The following is a 22,038-nucleotide window of genomic DNA, read 5'->3' as shown; positions in this document are numbered from 1 at the left end:
TTTACACATAGACCCATGCAAACATTGCTTAAGAACTTTAAACGCCTGACCTCGAAGCGAATTCATTGTGCAAGGAGTGCTTTAAACGGTGACTAAAATAGTCGTATACTAACCATGGCAGTATATTCTATTGCAGATATCGTTATATTCGAGTCGAATTCGTGTTGACGAACGGGACAAAAGGCGATGGGGACACGCTGCGATGTAGGAACGGAGAAAGAGGAAAGCGAGAGAGGACAAATGTCGCAGAGCCCGGAGTCGTGGCATGAGTGAGTCTGATAGGCAGGAAGACGTGCTGTCCGTCGCTCTTTGTAATTAGATTAATATCGGGCTGTCATCAATTGGGGTGTCACTGCGGACCTGTCTAGTGGGTGGTGCAGGGGGGGATGATGAAGGGGTGGGTGGCATTCCGGCCCAACTCTCCGCTAACATTAGCAATAGACAGAGCACCGCTCCTTTTATTGGCCTCCTGTAAACGTTCACATCTCTCCCGACGTCTGCTCAGCTCTCTTTCCTTATATAGGATAGTGTGCTTGTGACCCATGACCGGAATGCAATTCTCGTCACCGCACACATCAGTGCGGCAGATTCTCTTCTAAATTTGAATAGTCCCAAAATATGGAAATTGCCAACTAGTCTTGAATTTATATGCCAGATCGCGTATAATGTGTACAAACACAAATGGTCAAGAATTTGTATCAATAACTGATCTATAACAGTTCTATTCACACAATAAATTTATTTTACATTTCGATACCTTTTCGAATAAAATAAGTTAGATGATTAAATTCAGGTTTGGATATCATAATTATGGGTCTTCCTTCAAAATGCATTTTAAGTGAGTGAGTTTGTGTAATTGAATAGGAGGAAATACTGGAATTTAAAATTACTCAAATTAGTTTATATATGCCCACTTTTTGGAAACATTAACAATTTGATGTTACGACCCTATTCGTGTTACGTACAAACCCTGGCATTCTAAAACCAGCACTGTTTGGAGCAAACTTTGTCGCGTATTTATTGTTTAATAGATTATTTGTTTGAAGTGTCATAAACGTCTGAGACAAAACGTGGACGTTGAACAATGCTTTCTAATTCATACGTTTCTAACAGAACTACAAGATGGGTAAAGGTGTCTTTTTTGTAATACGGAATATACATTGCAAAGCTCCTAAAATTTAAAAAAATCATGAATTCTCACTGTTTTAAACTTAAAAAATAAAATAAAATATTTAGTTGGTTGTAAAAAATATCGTAATATATTCATTTCTTAAAATAAAGTTTAAAATTAGTAAGTTCATGACTTGTGTAGGACTACAGGTTTTTGTTTTAAATAGAAAAAGTCTGGAATTTTAGTTATTTGTGTAAATTTTGTTTTTAAGTGAATTTTTTTACTGGGGTGAACATTGGAGGGAATTCTTGTGCTATATCCCTTTTCCATTAAGGGATATTCCAACTCACAAGACTCATGAAATTCCATGGAAAATTTTATGTAAATTTTAAATGATTTTCAGCATCAATTTAGTTAGCTAATTCCTACTGTTCCATTCATTATTGGTTTCATAACATGTTCATTGTTGTATAAAGCTATTTGAAACGTTTATTATGGAAAGTTACTAACTGCAAAAGCTAAATAAAAGCAATTGTAAAGACTGTCTTAATTAGATATCAAAAAATTAATTATACATATTATAGTAAGAAACCCCTAGATTATATAAAAAAATAACCACGCAACGAGCAATAATACAAATTTCAGTCTCATTTCATGATTGAATATAACCATAATTAACTTTTTATGTATTAACTTAATAATAACTTTGATTTATTTATGAATAATATAACTATTGTTAACTATTTCTATTGTTAGTATTATTTCTATGTTCCTTTTGTTTCAGTTTTTTGCGTTTGATTAAACTTTAATTTAAATTAAGTAAAATTTTAAATTGTAGAAGTATATATTTCAAAAGAATACAAGCAGTAGTCCTTCGAGTCTTTTTACAGTAGTATCCCGCGTTGTTCTTCCTTCGTAATAGTTATACTGGTATTTGGGTTGCCTAGTGCACGGCGCAGCGTAGGCAATTTGCCCACGTTGAAGCATCTGAATTGCGTCTTGTGCGCCGTTGTCGTATCGCTTCTTTATTTTCACGTCAAACGAAATAATTACTTTCTTAAAATTTGTAACTATTAATAATATTTATGTTATTAACATGGTATTAATGTTTGATTAATCTTTAATTTAAAATTGTATATATTTCAATAGTTTACAAGCATTGGACATTCGTGCCTTCTTCAGTAGATCCCGTGTTTCTCCTACATCGTAATAATTATACTGGTACTGTATTTGTGTTGCCTAGTGCACGGCGCAGCGTAGGCAATTTGACTACTTCGTTGCATCTGAATTGCGTTTTACATAAAACGAATTAATTTTGTTCTAAAAATTTGCATGACATGACAACGTTCCATTAATAATTAATGTAGTTTTTATTTTTAACAATGAGTCTTACATGTTATTTTTATATATCCTTCTAATCGGATTGATAATATGAGTAGTGTACTATTACTGTTATGGAATATTTTAGTTTAAACCATTTGACATACAAATTACGTAATTATTTATTTTAGATATTAACAGTAATTGACTATTTTTATGTATTAAATTAAGTTCGGATTTGAAACGAAGTAGGTTCTGGAAAAGTGACATGTTTAAAGATGGCTTTGACCTACGTAAACATTAAGCATAACTTAAATATTTGGTCAAGGTTAATTTTATGTATATGGAGACCTGTGCTTCCCCGTCAATTCCGATAAAGCGGATAGAGTCATGTTAATTAATGCATTCTTTACAGTCGTATTAATTAAAAAGGTTGAGCAAAGTTGTTAAACATTATTTATTAGATAAACATTTATTTTGAACACAGCAGCGGCAACACATAGCTCTGGTAATCAGCTGCTTTAGACTGTTATCATTAAAAAAAATAAGAGCAGGCATTTAAAGTAGATACACCAATTATTGGCAGTCAGAAATAAGCTGTGTGAGATACTGTAGGTATAGTGGCAGTTATAAGCCCGTCTGTAATCAGTTCCTTTGGGACTGAGAAGTCCACAAAAGTCATTAGTGTACAATAAGAAATCCCGAGTGATAATGAAAACGTCGAACCAAATGTCGCCAAATATAGATCAATTAAGGACGGTGTCGAAATCGGGCCCGTCCCGTGGGCCAGGGTAGCCTCTGTTCATCCGGTTCCCGCGGGACCGCCGTCCTATCGCTACTGACTCTCGTCCTGGATACACAATTTGACATCGTCCCTCCCTTCCTTAAACGTGCCCCTTTGATGTTGTATCTGTCACGTGTTGAGTCTAGTGGGCAATCCGTCCTGTAACTCTTATTATTTGTAAATCTGGAAGCAAAATGAACCGATGCAATGGAGATCGAAGCACCCGACAAAACCTAAAGAAGGTCCTACCGACAGATCCAACACAGTAACTGCATTACATGTATTATTTATTCACATGATAAAGTGTCATATGATTGTACTCAGTTTGTTAAAAAATTTATTTGTAATTTATTTGTGTGTCAAACGAAGCAATCAGTGATAATATTTGTGCGATCGAACCGGGCGCCCACATTGTCTTCCACGTGTTTATAACACGGCCAGAGATGTAAAACAAGATTTTAATTTGACCCAAACGAGTTGAATTTGTTTCGAGTTCCATTAATGTTAAAACTGAGCAAGAGCGAGTAAGAAAACACAATCAGCATCGAGATGTAATTCCGACTAAACAACCTTGTCTATCGCATTAGACCCGGCTTGATTAAAAATCATGGCCGGAAGGCGAGTTTCCACTTATAAGGAATTAATTGAAAAGATAAAATGTTCTCTTTTAATCGGACGCGGGCCGCGGCGTAGAAGGCGATACAATCAAATTAAGACGGTGAAAAAATCAAACCGAAGGAGGGTGGGACCCCTTTATTACGCCGTGGCGAACCGCCAAATATCAAAGACCGCTGTTTTACGAGCGTTTCCAACCTTTCAATATCCTTTGAAGTATTACTAACACGTCAATCTGGAAACTGGATTTTTATAGAAGGGGAACTGCCGAAGCGATTGAATTAATATCAGCGCCGGCGACAGGTTGTTTCTGTGACCCATTCACGCTTCGATTATTACCGTTAGCTCTCGCACTCTCTGATTCACTTCTCTCAGTTAGTTTGTCACCGTTTTAGTTTTTAAATGTTTTCCATTCACTCTCTGTTGTGGAGATATAAGTCTCGATTTGCTAATTTTAAATCGTATTGCTAATTTAAGCGTATTGTTATTAGCGAAATATTACTAAGCCTTATAAATTCCAGTTATCAGCAGAGACATAATTTTAATTCGGTGTACTAACCATATAGATCTGGAAGTGATTGCTTCACTAATGCAACAAACTATTAGTTATCTGGTTATTACAAGTACATGCGCTAATAATTTCTACAGCGTTGGATTCAGTAGCGTGGCCAGTTTACTAATATAGTCTAATATAAATATAGTCTAAATTAAATTTAATACTAACTTTTGTGATTACTTGTAAAATTAAATTAAGTTAAATGCAAGGAAAGAAAATGTAATTGGAATGCGTCATTCCACAGATGTACAAGAATTATTGAGTATATCCATTGTCAATCAATTAAAGTGGTAATCAATCATTCCTGAAGGTGAGTGAAATATAGAAAAAAGGTTTACAAGTGTCTGTCACACATTCTTGATATATAACTTTAAAAAATGGTTATTTAAAATAGTTATCTTGTGATCGGAACTAATTGTGTTGTTTAAAACCGTAAACACTGCAAAAGTGACCAAATAATCGAAAGGTAAACTCGTAAATATTTGTAAACATTAGTGCCAGCCCTGGGTGTAAGATTTGGAGAATGCGAATTCTATGTGCATTCAATTTAATTAATTTCAAACGTTATTAATATTTAGCTGGAAATTCGTCTATAATTATGTTGTGCCAATTTGTTAGAAACAAATCAATGTAATCTATTTAAATGTGGTAAAATACACGTGAAAACCCATGATAGGATACGTGTAATCTCATCATTGTAACGCTGCTTACATTAGGAATATAAGACTGCATGAATTATTAAAATATACAAGAGACAAAGTTATGGTATTAACATAAAACTACGATTTAAAATATCACATGAAGACCACTTAATCACACCTTTACTTAATGTAGTATGTGACCATAGTGAGCTGAAAATTTCAAAATATAGATCGCATCTTAAACTACAGGGGTATCGTTGATTTAGAAAAGCGTGAATATTTTTAGCCCACCGTGAGACAATAAAATTGTCATTTGTAAAAAATTAAAGCTAAACGGGTGAAAAAGAAATAAAAAAATGGATAAGAGTTACTGGAATTGTTTGTGAAATTGCATTAAATTTCTTAATTTTTCATTATATTTAATTCTTTCTTAGATGTTTAGAAATATATCTAGTTTTGTACAATTATATCGGCTGGTACTAACGAAGTGACAAATTGTTAATTAAATACATCTCTTATTAACTATAATCTAAAAGTTTATAAGTTTATAAAAAGTTGTAAAAATTTCTGATCACCTTCAAATAATATTCTTATGGTGTAAAAATGTTGCAATTTCTGTGGTAGTAAAGGTATCATAAACCACCACTACTCTAACCTATTATATTTGCGTGGTTGTAATATCCAAAATGTATGTACATAGAGTAAAGAGCTTTGAAGTGATGATCATACTCCGTGATTTCAGTGTGTATTTTTAGTAAACTAAATTAATAAACTATATGATCATTGGTTATCTTCAAACCTCTAGATTGATAATAGACTTCATTGCAAAGACTACCGTGATTGATTTTTTTCTTTCTAGAATTAGAAGAGATATCTCATAAAGATTAAATTATTTAACCCCAGCACAATGTACACGATCTGCCAGTAGTGTAAGCTATGACCATGCATCTGAGTCGAGTTTAACATTATAATATCTTGATGTCACCATAACGAATTTTTGAATCTCACGGTAACCATTCGCAGTGATATATTCAGTTTATTCATATTCAGTTTCAGTGTGTTATCATGAAAAAGTAGTATGTTATTTCTTTGCTGTACCAACACTGCGAATTGAGTCTAAAGTTTATTAAACATTGCAAAGATAGATGCTATTGGCTTTTGGTTCAGATATTTTCTGAAGATTATTTGATAGAAAGTAATGTTTTCACTCCCCCAAGGAATTATATACATTCAATTTAGGAAATTTAGACATTTTGTAACTATAATATTATGAAATAGAGATTGCTGGTGAAGAATCAGGTCCTCACACCCACGCTTCTCCCCCCCCCCCCCACCCCGGATTATTCAGTGACACCTTAGACTCACGAATAAGCAGTACTTTGTGATAACTTCAATGTATTATACACACTGTTTGGTATCATTTTGCTCGTTTTGATCTTTACAATCTATATATACTGATCACATTACGAATAACAAAAATCTGTGTTCGATTGGGAAAGTGTTGAAATGCATCCTAATCCCCAGTCCCATTGTATGTGGGGTCTACGTATTTTCTATACCATAAGTAAAAAACTGCTAAAAATAAAAAAAATGTTAATTTTAAAAAGTATATGAATGAAGTTCAGCTACAGGGACCATCTTGTTATTAATGGAACATTTTGTCTCTAGATTAGATACGAAAAATGTATGAAACTGAAAATCTTGGATGTATGTCCAGAACTTCTGCAGTTGTTTCAAATTAATCATAAATGTTAAGAGTTAAGACCGTGGTGACCAACCGTCCGTAGCGACAGTGTTGTCTCTCAGGTAACCACCGCGCGGGTTAGAGGTGCCAATTACGTTCGGAAGAGCTTAACCATATTTTATCCGGTGCACTGAACAAGTGTGACCCATAGGTTTTCAGTTCAAAGTCAGTGTGCTATTCAAGACGATGGTTTACACACGAATTACACCCATTTCTGGTGCGCGCTTCAGTTACTTTAAATAGCGGCACTCTTTCGTCGCGTCCGACGCTAAAGGGCTCCTTCAAGAGCACGGTCTCCGGTCTCTTTAAGTAGTAAAAGGCCCAACCTCGTTCTTGAGTCGAGCTCCAATGCATTTGTATGCACCGTAAGGTTTTGTGTCGAGCAATAATTTAAATAAAATACGATGGACGGTGAGATCACTTCTTGTTAACGACGTGTGTTTTCGTCATTTTAATGATGATGATTTTCTGACGTGAAAGGCGAAGCAGCGAGCCGGAGGCGGCGGCGTTCGGGCCGGCGATCGTCTTCACACTCCTCGACATTGTGACTCGTGCCACTGTAAAACATCGTTAACTCTGTCAATCGAATTTTACTCGAATCGTTTGAAAGCACCTCATGTGTTTTAAACTGTACATTATAATTCATTTGATCTCATAAGATGCGATGTAATAAATTGCAAGGAAAATGTATTTATAAAAATCACTTAGTGATTCAGTGTGCCTGACTCTTTAATCTCTACTTATATGTACAAATCATTATCTGTTCGTTGTTTAAACTTCGTTACTGACGATGGAAGGTTTGAAACGATAACAGGATTTCGGACATTTGCCATCGTTATATGTTACAAAAGGTATAACGTAACGTTTCGAGGATTGGGATCTATCCTCTTCGTCAGGTTGGGGTAGGTATGGGGGGGGAGTTTGATGCATACAAACATAAAGAAGATCAGAAGGGAAAGAAATGGGTTGAAACATACCCAAAGTCAGATTGGAGTCCAAGACAGGATGCAAGTCCCGAGCACAATTCACGAGTACGAGAATTACAATCACACATCACACCAGCACAGGCTACAGTTGGATACCTCCAAATGTGGAAATGTTCTGTTATACCTTTTGTAACTTATAACTATGGCAAATTCCCGAATTCCTATTATCTATTATTTGTATTTATTCCACATCTTAAAGTCGAGCAAGTTCCACTTTTAAATCGCAATGCCCCTAGTAAGTCAGATGCGGGATGTTCATGTTTTGTTAATCAGCTCACGGAATAATTTGGCTGACCGTATCTCGTTTTTACGTAGTATTAGAAATGCATTATCCGGGCTGTTGACGCGTGGTACTGTTAATTACAATAAATAAGTTACAATTACTTCTGGAGTCATTGCGATCTCTGATCGAGAAATGTTTCTTTTCTGCGTTTGTAATTTGCTGAAATAAAAAAGAGCCCCGTGGCAGAGCAGTCGAGAGCTCTCCGTCTCCGCGTAATTCCATTCCCCAGCAATCACGGCGATTTTCTGTCCGTTTGGTAAACGCGATTAAACAGGAACTTGGCCTTGGCGTTAGCAGTGTGTGGTGTCTCTTGCTTTCTTCTTCGCTTTACCGATCCGTTACTCCATTACTTACTGATTCCGTCGGGATTACAAATGTGCAACTGCAGAAACCCTTGTTTACTATCCACATCTGTGTGCGCAATACAATTGACGTGTACAATCGGTTTTTAATCGGTTTTCATTTATTTGAATTTCAATAGATTTTAGTTTTAACAATCCTTCTATGTCCATCCATCAGGTTGATGGGAAAATGACCCAATCTTGAGAAGGCCGGGAAGAACGAGTTGGGTCGATACGATAACAAAAGCTACTTTTTTATCCTGTTTTAGCTTGGAGGGTATGGCTCTTGTCGGCGAAATATAAGTAATATTCACTCTTTAAATATAACAGCATATTTCGAACAAGTGTTGTATGCACTATAGTAGTAACTTTAAAATTGGCGAAACATAAAAATACCTGCAAAATATGCAACAGATACGCAACCTGGTGGTCTTTATGAGACAAGATGGCTTGAAACTCTGTGAAAACCGCAAACTTCTGGTCTGGAAAGGTTCCATTACCGCAAAGATGACCTAATCAAGCTACGACAAGCATGGGCGTTACCATGGGTGGGCGACCCACTCCTTACAAGCATCCTTCCTGCGAAGGTGGCCATAGGTGGTGCTCAAGGATAAGTTCTAATGACACATTTGTTCTAACTTTAACTTTCCCCGCATTTTCCTCAGGCTACTGGTTCGAAATTTCATCGTTTGCGTTTCAAAATTACCTTTATGACGTTCCTTGTTCACAATGTCCAATAAAATTACAATTTAAAAATCTAAATTTAGCGCTGAAGTCTTTCTTCTTTAAAGCAAAATTAGGTCATCGCACAGTTCGTTCGTATACGTACTCTTATAAATATCCAAATATAAAAATTTAAGAAATCAAGTATCAAACAAGTATTTTTAATAAACAATTATTACTGTAATTAATAAGACTATTATTGATCTGCATTAGAAATCATCGTCGGTCAGTTCTCAATTTGAATAGTTGAGAACGGCAAAGACAGGTGCGAAGATATGTTCCCTAGGATGGCGCACTAAATTGTGTGTTCCCACGCCCACCAATCCCTCACGTTTACTACATATTTGGGCGAGCCAGGTTCAAAAAAATTTAACAACCTAAATATGAGTTTTTTCGTACTACAGGGTGTACCCGTACTGTACCCTCAATCGGGAGCCTCATTATATATGAAGCTAATAAGAAAACGTAAGATAGATTTTAAAAATTGGGAATCTGTGCGGCCCATCAATGTAGGCGGTTATTTGAGCCGTCTTTCGGTGATTGTAGACTATTTCACACTTGTAGTTTTCATCTCAAAACTGAAGAGTCGGAAATAACTTGTAGAAAAAACTACGCGATTTTGTTATTTTATTTGCGAAATGTTTCACGTTGTAATTCTTTGTGAAATTTAGACGGATCTAGTTAGGATACGGACAAATTAGGTTACGGTTAGGTAAGTTTCCTTTCTTACGTATGTGATGGCATCATAGTCGTTATCTATATATATATATATATATATATATATATATATATATATATATATATATATATATATATATATATATATATAACGATTTTTTTCTTATAAGAAATGATTATGTCTGATCTATGAAGGGCATTTCTTTCGACTAATTTGAAATAATGACCTCTTATGCGACGTTAAATACTGAAATTCCTTTACAATATAATTTTTCTCTGGCCACAAGAAATATTTTCTGAAAACTTTATCTGATAGCATGAAAATTCATTCGGAAACGCTCTATTATTTCGTCTTTATTAAATGCAAAATTTTCTAAATGAAATAACTATGGTTATATTTGGTAAGCCACACTTAATTATTGACATGTAGGCTCGGCCGATATTGAAGGTTCCGTCTCAAGTCGCCTATCTCGCCCCCCTAACCTTGTTGACGCCATATCATAAATCTTATTATGTTACCCAAGGGACGAATTTACTATCAACACAACCCCATCATATCTTTATGCCCTGTATATAGATATTACATTATTCTTACACGCTCCTCCCCCCTTTACACGGGTATAACATACTACCTCTCTGCCCGTCCCATTACTCTGCACTACTTTTGATATACGGATTGCTCTCCTTCCACTTCCCCGTCATCGTTTCCCCGTATACGTGTGGTACACGTGTTTTAAACATTCAAAATACGATAACATTTTAAACTCTCGTATCCGCAAGTCAATGCCAACAAAGTCCTTTGTTTTTGATGATGGAAGGATTGTGAGGTAAACAACAAAGCACCACCAATGGCCGGGCAGGCGGGCTACCTGCAAGGACAGGATCGCTCAACGGTCACCCGTCCAAGCAGCAGGGTAACCGCCGTACCCACTACACTGAGACTGAGACATTGGCCAGTGTGACTTTTAAGAGTAAATAAGTCATTTTTATCTTGTAAAGAGTAAGTTTTTTAACGTGATAGAAAGTTGTGAAAAAATTTACTAATACGCATCTGAGACATAAGGCTGAAAGTACGCTACAATTCGTTGTGTCCAGACTTACATTCGATTATTTTCTCTCTTAAGCTCACCCTAGTACTTATGTATTTATGGAAAGATTCAGCAAGATTCACGAAATATTTTTTGCTGGTTTACAGCTTTCCCTTGGACGGTATAGGGATCCCTTCAGTTCCAATGCTGAACTAGTTTGATATATTGCCGTGCCTTTTACCGGAGGCACATAATCCTTGCAGGAGGGTAAAAGACTTGATGAGGTTTTGGATTTTCGATGGGGCAACACCAAAGATTACCCAACACATTACTATCCGACCACCATATTCTAAACGGTAGGCGTTAACGCAATGAAAGAATGAGACATTGAGGACCAATTAACACTTGTCCTACTCATGAAATTCATCACGTGTTTCGCAACACAAAAGAAGAAAGGTTTGATGAAACCAAACGCAAGATAGAAAGGCATATAGTTCTGCAATACCGTCATTATGTAGCTGGGTCTGCCGTTGATCATAGTAATGATCTCTACGAATTTATCATGGTATGGGAAAATATAGCTAGACCAGAGGGTAACTTACCACTAGTTTGCAAACCTTCTTGGGTATTTGGGGAGGAAAGATGAATAAATTTGAAACTAACCAAAACAACTTCTATTAGTGATAATACGATGCGGCTCCATAGACATTCGTAGAAAAGTTCCATCTGGTCTTAACGTTTAAGGAATGGAAAAGCCACTTAAGTAACTTAGTTAATCAAACGTGTATTTAATTTCAGTATTTATTTTTGAAAGTATTAATTATATAATCCATAAAAGTTAATTTATGTTATAGTTGGGAAGTTTTTAGTTTTTTATCGTAATATAAAGTTAATAAAAGTTTTATTAAAGTTAAAAATTTGTATTGAATATATTGGTCAAATGAGCTATAGAACACATATAAAAGGTTATTAAACAAACAGTGCATCCACAGCTGTTGTCTTTCACGAGCGAGTTTAGCTGCTTCGAGCGTAGAGGCGGCAGGCTGAATGCGCACGCAGGCGTTAAAACCAGCAGAACTAATGTAGAGACTGGTGACAGTGCCAATGGTGTAGTGTGGCGGGTATAACGGTTCAAGCAACGTTGAGCGTGGCTGCTGCTTGGATGGGTGACCGCTGAGCGATCCTGTCCTTGCAAGCAGCCCGCCTGCCCGGCCATTGGTGGTGGTTCGGAAGTCACCTGGTTAAGTGAGAAGGTTTCTTAGCCCTAGCCTCGCCTGGTAAAATAAGACATCTTTACTTTACTTTTACATTGGCGACAACTGTTTTTGAGGCGTCACACTCCAACATCGCAATGGAAGTTCAACAGGCACTTTTGCGCGCTCTGACGGAATTTCACGGAACTAAAATGTACATAATTTATCGTTACGAGATACCGCGAATTATCCCGCTGCGATATATACCGCTTACAGCGTGCGTAGGGTTAAAACATATCCTGTATAGTTAGGTACTTAATATAGGGAAGACTTCATCCGCGTATTTGAAAGAGACTTTTCAGGTTATACCAAGTCATCGTACCCCGCTATGATTGACGTCACCAGGACGGAAAAGGTACAGGACAGCCAGAGGTTTGGTGCAATGGCGGTAGCCAGGCAGGCGGTTCCGATCTCGCCTTTGTCCGCGACTGCTCGCTAATATGTTGTTATTGGATTGAAGTGTATTCAAAGTGTGTCTGTAGGCCATTTACCTCGTATAAAACTGCGGGAACGTTTTCCTTTGTGTTTTATAGGTTCTATTGATATTTTATCCTTTGTGTCCCTATCGAGACTCGTGTTTCAGTCGTTTGATCTGAAACAACATGACTGTCACCGCGGTTTTAAATTACGTGATTGGTGTAAAGTCATCAGTGGGGTTATTTTACCTTGATTTTTTCGAATGTCTGACTTCTTCTTGCAGGTTCTTTGCACTGGTTGTGTTGAGTGCGAGAGGGTGTAATAGGATATATTTTCTGCGTTTATCTCAAGTCTGTCTTTTTGCTGTATTTCTCCCTTTTTCACTATTAGTGCCCACACTCCATCTGAAAACTGGTGTGTGACGATTTGTACGACCTGTTAAAATAATTAACTAAGAAATACCAAGAATAAGAGGTGGAGATGGAGGGTGAAGGAGAAGGAGTGAGGTTGGAGTGAGAGTGATTGACTGTTAGTTGTGGGGACTGGTGGGGACGGGGAGTGGGAACATTATTGGACCCAGTTAGATACACTAGGTGGAGGTGGACATCTGTGACCCTTGTAGGGCAGCTAACCACAATCCCCCAGCCCTTGTCTCTGCCGCTTCTTGTACTGATAAAAGGCAAATCGATGACGTCTATTGTGCTTCGCGACCTCAACCGGACAACGCTAATCGCCACATTATTCCTGTGACAATTGTACTTTTATGGAAAGAGATGTGGTACAGCGTGAGTTAACACAGCTCGTACTCAGTACCACTTAAAACAGCTTGAAATCAGGACCACCTAAAACAACTCGTACTCTGGACCACTTAACACAGATCGTACTCTGAACCACTTAACACAGCTCGTACTCAGTACCACTTAAAACAGCTTGAAATCAGGACCACCTAAAACAACTCGTACTCTGGACCACTTAACAGAGCTCGTACTCTGGACCACTTAACACAGCTCGTACTCAGTACCACTTAAAACAGCTTGAAATCAGGACCACCTAAAACAACTCGTACTCTGGACTATTCAACACAACACGACTCGTACTCTGGACTATTCAACACAACACAACTCGTACTCGGACCACTTAACACAACTCGTACTGGTTAATTTACATTTGATAATATGATCATATTGTTGCATTACATAGAACGTCTAAAGTTCTGACATTTTGTTCAGTTTACTTTTTTTTAATCACCGTGGCTGTACCATAATAGGTTCTTATTTGCTTATAGAAGTTTATTGAATTCAATTTTATTTTAACAACATAAATTAAACCATATTGCTTTGCAAAGCAAGGTGAGGCTAAAATCCGATTGTGGAAAAAGATATTTTATTTAATTTGCATTTTATATATATATAGTAAATATTTATAAATTATATATATATATATATATATATATATATATATATATATATATATATATATATATATATATAGTAAACTGTGATTTCTTCAGTAATTCAGTTAATGTGTTGCACACGATTCAAGGCTTTTTACAACTCGACCACTTCAGTTTTTTTTTTAAAGTTAATTAATGAATGTACTTAAGTTTAACGTTATCTTCAAGTCAGTACAGCAGTTGCAACCGTTATTGGAGCAACACGTCTTACATTTTTAACAACAATTTAAATTCAATTAGCTAACAATCACCACACAGCCACGATAACCATTAGGCGTTCGCGAGTTTTGTAGAGGAGTAGCCTACATTGAAGGTATTAAGGGTTAAGAAGGCGGGAATATCGGCGCGTCTTAGCTGTGCGTCGCTCGTTAATGTAAACAAGGACAGCCGGGAGCCCGATAGTGTTCGACTCGGACGTAAGTCTTGTGCCATTTAAAGGCGGGAGTCCTTAATTCCTTAAACATTTGCACGGCGTGGCGCGGGGGGAGGGTCGGCGATAGCGTCGTGGAAGGGGTGAATGCGGTGGGGAGGGAGCTAAGAAAATAATTAAAAATCCGATTAACGGCTGGCGGGCCTGTGTTTATATTAAAGCGGGAAACAGATGCGAAACCATTAAGATAATACTGCGCTTTGAAGAAAGGAAGATTACACATTGTATCGCATGTCAGATTAACTTACTCTACTTTTCGTCGTTTAATAAGTATTGTATTTTCGTGCCTCCGCGCCCCATCGGTTTTATACTGAAACGTCTTGTGGCACACTTTCCACGACCACATTCCTGTGGTATATAACCTTTGCATTTTGTAAGCGCTGCTTGTGCGAGTGACGAATCCAGACAACTAAATCGGAAGTAGTTTATGGTGTTCAGACTGTGAGGTTTGCTTTGGAAATCATTAAAAATAAACTTCTCAATACCTTTTATGAAAATAATTGTATGTCTCTAGGTAACCGTTCTGTGGTATAAGAACGACTTACGTTAAAGTTAAAACTTACTTTAAATTACATTTTATTTACTTGGCAATTAGGTTTATTGTTGCAAACATTCTCTCAATAAATGTTAAAAACAATTACTATCGCGATGTTATAATATCCTTGCATCATATTGTTCTAACATACGAGGCACAGAAGAATAAATATGTCAGTCATGTGTATACGGTTAATAATGTTATAAAAAAAAATCAGACATATATAGTCAGACTACACGGCATCCGGTAATGTAGTTATAATGAAGTCAGACACTGATTGGCATTTTTAGTAGTTATTTTCAGTAACGTCTACGTATGTTCGTTTCAGTTTACCGAAGGAATCATTTTGCCACAGTTAAATATCTGTTGGCAAACAAATCACACTCAACAGAATTTGGCATTGAGCAAATTGTAGGAGTTTTATCACCGTTACATTGTTATTATCCCGAAACAAAAATACCGAGCTAGGATACTCGTATGTTGAATTGAGTGTTGTACTGTACTCGAAAGTGTTGTCACGGAGTACTGACCATTGCGTAATTAGTTAGTATGGGAAGGGTTTAGGCAACATCGGATTGGAAATGTTTAGGAATAGAGTTAGAACCTATACCTTTTTTAATGGACGAATATATTTGAGTTAGGTCTTTACTCGTTATTAATTCTTGAATTTTATTATAATTCTTTCGGAAAGTCGGTGTTGAGGGTAGAAACGACTCGATAATACTAATTGGGAAGACCCATGGAGTAGGTATCAAATTGAAGGTATTGATTAGACTGAAAACAAACTAGCCCCCTGTATTAATAAAGTAATCTTCACGTTCCCCATTGCAAAGCACAGTCTGTTTATTTTATGAAGGAAAAAGTTCGAGGTGGGGGAGGTTAGTTTAAAACCTTTTAACGGTATTACTGATCATGTGATACGTAAAATGAGAGGTATTGATGGGGCTAAACCGATAACACGAAGTAACCTGATTTCTCCACCCTCTCTTATTAAAACGCCGACGTTTTAATCTTTCAAATTAAGCTATTTGTGTCTCCTATTACAAGAATTAACGGGTGTGATATCAGACTGATCTGTCTCTCGGGAATAGATTTCACAGTAGTGTTTCTGTTTCTGAACAGCGACCTCTCATGCACAGTCGTGCACCGGATACCATGCACAATATGTAACTCAGATATTGTCTGCATAAAAGTGTGAACTAATGCTAAGTTGTAATGGAAGCTATATTTGGCTCTTCAAATTAAAAACATCAAAAGATATTTTAATTAATGCACGGAATTCTGTGGCTCTCACATAGTCATATCACCATTACATCCTCGTCTTTAAAACTTTATATTTAATTTTAGGGTCTACTGTTGAATGAGAAATTATCTCTTGGACATTCCACATAGTTGGAATGATCCTTTTAAATACGCCTATTTCAATAATTTTAGCTAATATTTAAACTAAACGTGTAAATCGCATACTTTTCATTGTGGTTCAGCGTTGTGTTGTGGCACCACTCGGTAGCCATGCTGCGAAGCTGGTAAATCAACTTTGCTACAGATTGCGACTGGGAGCATCTAATGTGTGGCGCTTGAACGCTACTTAGCCACAGAGGCGTAGCTGTAATACGGTTCATTGTGGTTCAGCGTTGTGTTGTGGCACCACTCGGTAGCCATGCTGCGAAGCTGGTAAATCAACTTTGCTACATATTGAGACTGGGAGCATCTAATGTGTGGCGCTTGAACGCTACTTAGCCACAGAGGCGTAGCTGTAATACGGTTCATTGTGGTTCAGCGTTGTGTTGTGGCACCACTCGGTAGCCATGCTGCGAAGCTGGTAAATCAACTTTGCTACAGATTGAGACTGGGAGCATCTAATGTGTGGCGCTTGAACGCTACTTAGCCACAGAGGCGTAGCTGTAATACGGTTCATTGTGGTTCAGCGTTGTGTTGTGGCACCACTCGGTAGCCATGCTGCGAAGCTGGTAAATCAACTTTGCTACAGATTGAGACTGGGAGCATCTAATGTGTGGCGCTTGAACGCTACTTAGCCACAGAGGCGTAGCTGTAATACGGTTCATTGTGGTTCAGCGTTGTGTTGTGGCACCACTCGGTAGCCATGCTGCGAAGCTGGTAAATCAACTTTGCTACAGATTGAGACTGGGAGCATCTAATGTGTGGCGCTTGAACGCTACTTAGCCACAGAGGCGTAGCTGTAATACGGTTCATTGTGGTTCAGCGTTGTGTTGTGGCACCACTCGGTAGCCATGCTGCGAAGCTGGTAAATCAACTTTGCTACAGATTGAGACTGGGAGCATCTAATGTGTGGCGCTTGAACGCTACTTAGCCACAGAGGCGTAGCTGTAATACGGTTCATTGTGGTTCAGCGTTGTGTTGAGGCACCACTCGGTAGCCATGCTGCGAAGCTGGTATATCAACTTTGCTACAGATTGCGACTGGAAGGATCTAATATGTGGCGCTAGAACGCTACGTAGCCACAGAGGCGTAGCTGTAACAACACGGTAACAACTCAGAACAAGACCGCATTTTCTGTGAAGGTAGCCTCCCTTGTTTTCGTCATCGGTCCAGCTACAATGTTATTTATCACGATTTACCACTGATATTCCATGTTTCGACTTCGTTTATTGCATGGGTCGCTCGCATTAATCACACACCGCGCCCTTCGCCCCGACTGACCGCGACTAATGGCGTGCGACCTCCGCGTTGTCACCATGTTTGTTTGCTATTTTTTGTTTTTGTTTTTTTCTTTAACTAACTCATTGCCTTTAATGTGGTTACCGTAGGCTTTGACGGCGTCTGCATATCGCAGTTGCTTTCATATCATAGACCACGGAAAGTGTGTTCACGTCTACGGCGATGTTTTCCCGCGTATCCGGTTTCCATACCGGTTCTAACAAATGATGTAACGGTTTTGTGTGTTTTCTAAATATATGTACTATTATGTGGGGAGTGCCGATGGCCGAGCGGTCTAAGTCGTTGAAGTTTGGGTCTGAGTTAGAGATCCGCAAGTTCAAATCCTGACTGTGACCGTGGCTCATGAGGACGGACAGAATAAGTCTTTAAAGGGCATCGGCCTCTTGTTTTTTTTTTTTTTTTTTTTTTTTTATATAAAAAATAAAAATAAATATTTAGACACTGACCAAGGTCTCGTCGTCCTTTTTCAAATGATGGGATGCTGCACGGCCTACTATTTCATAAAAATAAATATTCAATTTTTAAAATGTTACGATTTTTTAAAAATTACGGAATAATGACGTCAAATAGTTTATGCGTTCTCAACGTTTGCATCACATTTCATCTTTTAAAACACAAACAAGAAATTGTATCGTTAAATTTGTTTTCTTAAAAGCCTCAGGTGGTAGTTAGATCCAAGAGGGGAGTGGTTAAAGCCAAGACATCGCACAATAATTGTGTGCCAAACGCACAAACAGATCTATTCAATATCCCACTATTTCACCGGCCAGCTTTGAAGGCCATCAGTCTTCAATTATTAATCTCTACCCGCCCGCTGCCTTTCATTTACACTGATTGAATAATCTGTCAAACGAAACTTACCTGTTGTGGATTTTGCCTTTGCTGCAACTCTCCGAATAAATCTGGTCGGGTCTCTATTGTTGTGTAGGCTCTCCTGGCCGATGTTACAATCAGGGAGAAGTGAAGAACTCATTACAACTCGAATAGTTCTGTTTTATAGTTCGTGTACAGCTAAATACGGTTAAAATTTAAAATTATTCGAATAGAGGAGAGAGACCTCACTTCGAACTCGATTAGTTTTAGGGCCCCTCAAATATCACCATCTTGTTTATTGTGTAGAATTATAACGTTGAGAGTAACGCTTAAAATTAGAACACCTCAAGCAACCCTTTAGGAGTAAATCTCAAAATGTGTTGAGAATAAGAAAATGCCACAACTGACTTATTCAGTTCTTTTAGCCCTGTTGGATTCTGAGCACTTCAGTATCATGCGCAGTTATGATTACGTCTTCACCCAAATCATTTTAAAGTAGGCGATATAAGTGGTTTTAAACGCTTTACAAATTAATGACATGAAAGTACTTGATTCAGACTTATTCGTTTAAAGTACTTCATTAGTTCCTATATTCCAGCGTAAAAAGAATTGTAAAGAGCTCTTAAAATGTGAACTCGGTTTTTCTTTTTAAATAAGAATATTTTTAATTTCCACGATTAATTAATTATTTATTATATAATGTACCATTTTTAATGGTGCAACTGGTTAATGTGCACATTTTATTTATATTCAAGTACGTGTGATTATGGTAATTATGTAACTAATTTTCACGACTTGTATGACAAGTAATAAATTATATTAACAGTTCGTATGTTGATTAACTGCTAATGCAGTGTTCAGATGAATGATACAAATATGACGGTGTTAGATTCAGAATCAGGATGAGTAATAGCGTAGGATCTGCAAGGAAGTTTGAGATTATGAAGTGTTTGCGTTAGATTGGAGGGCTACAAAAATACTTAATATGCAAATTCGACTGAATAAATTAGATTTTACCGAATTGTATTTTTCAGGGAACAAGGTCGATGCCTTACGGGGTATCTTTAATGGCCAGCTGGGGAGCTATAAGCGTCGACGAGTGTTTTGCATACAGTTCACATTATGCCTACACACATACAAGTGAAAGATAAAGGGTTAGCGTTCGCGCTCGGATGGAATAATGCTACTTGGTGTGAGGGGACAGACTGCCTTATCACCCGTCGTCTTCTTACCGTTGATTCTTGCATTACATTGTCTGTAGGCAGTGGTGTTGGGATTGTGATCTTGCAAAGCACAGAATGCCTTATCACCCGTCGTCTTCTTACCGTTGATTCTTGCATTACATTGTCTGTAGGCAGTGGTGTTGGGATTGTGATCTTGCAAAGCACAGAATGCCTTATCACCCGTCGTCTTCTTACCGTTGATTCTTGCATTACATTGTCTGTAGGCAGTGGTGTTGGGATTGTGATCTTGCAAAGCACAGAATGCCTTATCACCCGTCGTCTTCTTACCGTTGATTCTTGCATTACATTGTCTGTAGGCAGTGGTGTTGGGATTGTGATCTTGCAAAGCACAGAATGCCTTATCACCCGTCGTCTTCTTACCGTTGATTCTTGAATTACATTGTCTGTAGGCAGTGGTGTTGGGATTGTGATCTTGCAAAGCACAGAATGCCTTATCACCCGTCGTCTTCTTACCGTTGATTCTTGCATTACATTGTCTGTAGGCAGTGGTGTTGGGATTGTGATCTTGCAAAGCACAGAATGCCTTATCACCCGTCGTCTTCTTACCGTTGATTCTTGCATTACATTGTCTGTAGGCAGTGGTGTTGGGATTGTGATCTTGCAAAGCACAGAATGCCTTATCACCCGTCGTCTTCTTACCGTTGATTCTTGCATTACATTGTCTGTAGGCAGTGGTGTTGGGATTGTGATCTTGCAAAGCACAGAATGCCTTATCACCCGTCGTCTTCTTACCGTTGATTCTTGCATTACATTGTCTGTAGGCAGTGGTGTTGGGATTGTGATCTTGCAAAGCACAGAATGCCTTATCACCCGTCGTCTTCTTACCGTTGATTCTTGCATTACATTGTCTGTAGGCAGTGGTGTTGGGATTGTGATCTTGCAAAGCACAGAATTCCTTACAGTTGTCTCTTGTATTTTGTTGCCTGTAGGAAAGTGTGTTGGAATTGTGAGTTGACAAAAGCACGGAATGCCTTACAGTGGTTTTTGCATTTCATTGCCTGTAGGAAAGTGTGTTGGAATTGTGAGTTGACAAAAGCACGGAATGCCTTACAGTTGGTTTTTGCATTTCATTGCCTGTAGGAAGGTGTATTGGAATTGTGAGCGAACAAAAGCACGGAATGCCTTACAGTTGGTTTTTGCATTTCATTGCCTGTAGGAAAGTGTGTTGGAATTGTGAGTTTTGACAAAAGCACGGAATGCCTTACAGTTGGTTTTTTGCATTTCATTGCCTGTAGGAAAGTGTGTTGGAATTGTGAGTTGACAAAAGCACGGAATGCCTTACAGTTGGTTTTTGCATTTCATTGCCTGTAGGAAAGTGTGTTGGAATTGTGAGTTGACAAAAAGCACGGAATGCCTTTACAGTTGGTTTTGCATTTCATTGCCTGTAGGAAAGTGTGTTGGAATTGTGAGTTGACAAAAGCACGGAATGCCTTACAGTTGGTTTTTGCATTTCATTGCCTGTAGGAAAGTGTGTTGGAATTGTGAGTTGACAAAAGCACGGAATGCCTTACAGTTGGTTTTTGCATTTCATTTGCCTGTAGGAAAGTGTGTTGGAATTGTGAGTTGACAAAAGCACGGAATGCCTTACAGTTGGTTTTTGCATTTCATTGCCTGTAGGAAAGTGTGTTGGAATTGTGAGTTGACAAAAGCACGGAATGCCTTACAGTTGGTTTTTGCATTTCATTGCCTGTAGGAAAGTGTGTTGGAATTGTGAGTTGACAAAAGCACGGAATGCCTTACAGTTGGTTTTTGCATTTCATTGCCTGTAGGAAGGTGTATTGGAATTGTGAGCGAACAAAAGCACGGAATGCCTTACAGTTGGTTTTTGCATTTCATTGCCTGTAGGAAGGTGTATTGGAATTGTGAGCGAACAAAAGCACGGAATGCCTTACAGTTGGTTTTTGCATTTCATTGCCTGTAGGAAGGTGTATTGGAATTGTGAGCGAAACAAAAGCACGGAATGCCTTACAGTTGGTTTTTTGCATTTCATTGCCTGTAGGAAGGTGTATTGGAATTGTGAGCGAACAAAAGCACGGAATGCCTTACAGTTGGTTTTTGCATTTTCATTGCCTGTAGGAAAGTGTGTTGGAATTGTGAGTTGACAAAAGCACGGAATGCCTTACAGTTGGTTTTTGCATTTCATTGCCTGTAGGAAAAGTGTGTTGGAATTGTGAGTTGACAAAAGCACGGAATGCCTTACAGTTGGTTTTTGCATTTCATTGCCTGTAGGAAAGTGTGTTGGAATTGTGAGTTGACAAAAGCACGGAATGCCTTACAGTTGGTTTTTGCATTTCATTGCCTGTAGGAAAGGTGTGTTGGAATTGTGAGTTGACAAAAGCACGGAATGCCTTACAGTTGGTTTTTGCATTTCATTGCCTGTAGG

The 22,038-nt window shown here is 38.0% G+C and overlaps 1 protein-coding gene across 5 annotated transcripts in view; it reads left to right on the top strand.

The window, feature by feature from the left end:
- LOC124368741 overlaps positions 1–22,038 on the top strand; it is a 205,324-nt gene that overhangs the window by 68,737 nt on the left and 114,549 nt on the right. The gene's annotated exons all lie outside the window — the stretch shown is intronic.

The sequence above is a fragment of the Homalodisca vitripennis genome, chromosome X (genome assembly GCF_021130785.1).
Source record: "Homalodisca vitripennis isolate AUS2020 chromosome X, UT_GWSS_2.1, whole genome shotgun sequence".
NCBI classification, from domain to species: domain Eukaryota; kingdom Metazoa; phylum Arthropoda; class Insecta; order Hemiptera; family Cicadellidae; genus Homalodisca; species Homalodisca vitripennis.
Note: the sequence above shows the minus strand (reverse complement) of the source record. Positions and strands in the feature narration are given on the sequence as shown.